Source organism: Triturus cristatus, chromosome 9, assembly GCF_964204655.1.
Source record: "Triturus cristatus chromosome 9, aTriCri1.1, whole genome shotgun sequence".
Classification (NCBI taxonomy): Eukaryota; Metazoa; Chordata; class Amphibia; order Caudata; family Salamandridae; genus Triturus; species Triturus cristatus.
The window spans coordinates 530,391,589-530,393,099 of NC_140592.1; the positions used below are offsets into that span (position 1 = coordinate 530,391,589).

The 1,511-nt window shown below is 55.7% G+C and overlaps 1 pseudogene; it reads left to right on the plus strand.

Annotated features, from left to right (window-relative positions):
• The window catches only part of LOC146798252 (28S ribosomal RNA), a 4,432-nt pseudogene extending 3,148 nt beyond the window's left edge, over positions 1 to 1,284 (plus strand).
• The last annotated feature ends 227 nt before the right edge of the window (positions 1,285 to 1,511 follow it).

A 1,511-nucleotide genomic window follows, 5' to 3' on the forward strand; every position in this document is an offset into this window, starting at 1 on the left:
CTTCCCAGCTCCAGTGAGGTTGCTTTCATAGTGGCCATACCTCTCGGAGCGAGCGTCGTTGTAAGCAAGGCCGTTTGGCGCTGATGGGCAGCATAATAATAACCCAGAATGAGCCACCGCAAGGTGGTACAAAATAGCCAAATGCTTCGTCATCTAATTAGTGACGCGCATGAATGGATGAACGAGATTCCCACTGTCCCTACTTACTATCTAGCGAAACCACAGCCAAGGGAACGGTCTTGGCAGAATCAACGGGGAAAGAAAGCCCTGTTGATCTTGACTCTAGTCTGGCACTGTGAAGAGCCATGAGCGGTGTAGGATAAGTGGGAGACCCTTGGGCCGCCGGTGAAATACCACTACTCATTGTTTTTTCACTTAACCGGTGAGGCGGGGGGCGAGCCCCGTGGGGGTTCTCGCTTCTGGCTCCAAGCGCCCGGCACCCATCTGACATGACCTGTTCTGGGGACAGTGACAGGTGGGGAGTTTGACTGGGGTGATACACCTGTCAAACGATAACGCAGGTGTCCTAAGGTGAGCTCAGGGAGGACATAAACCTCCCGCGGAGCAGAAGGGCAAAAGCTCGCTTGATCTCGATTTTCATTATGAATACAGACCGTGAAAGCGGGGCCTCACGATCCTTCTGACTTTTTGGGTTTCAAGCAGGAGTTGTCAGAAAAGTTACCACAGGGATAACTGGCTTGTGGCGGCCAGGCGTTCATGGCAACATCGATTTTTGATCCTTCGAAGTCGGCTCTTCCTATCATTGTGAAGCAGAATTCACCAAGCATTGGATTGATCACCCACTAATAGTGAACGTGAGCTGGGTTTAGACCGTCGTGAGACAGGTTAGTTTTACCCTACTTATTATGTGTTGTTGCAATAGTAATCCTGCTCAGTATGAGAGGAACCGCAGGTTCAGACATTTGGTGTATGCGCTTGGCTGAGGAGCCAATGGGGCGAAGCTACCATCTGTGGGATTACGACTGAATGCCTCTAAATCAGAATCCCCCCTAAACCGCAATGATACCGCAGTGCCGTGGAGCCTCGGTTGGCCTAGGATAGCTGTCCTCTCTCGGGGGGCCGGTGCATGGAGCCGCTCGCTTGGGGACCGGAGCATAGATGGAAGGGGGCTGCCTCCATCGCCCTTAGTGCACGGCATGTTCGTGGGGCACCAGGTGCTAAATCATTCGTAGACGACCTGATTCTGGGTCACGATTTCGTAAGTAGCAGAGCAGCTACCTCGCTGCGATCTATTGAAAGTCATCCTCTGAGCCAAGCTTTTGTCCGCGGGAGCCCTCCTCCACCACACCCAGGGGTGGGTCTCTCTGCTGCCGGGACGGCGGGAGGGATGCAGAGGGGGTAACGCGGGCCTGCAGGAGGCCCCCTCCACCATGTGCCTTCCGGCACGGGGGCCTCCCCCTTCCGTCCCTGCCCCACCAGGGAGCAGGGACGGGGTCACCATCCCTCGCGGGTCGGCAGGGTGACCGGATGGCCTGGGCCGGCTGGGCCTT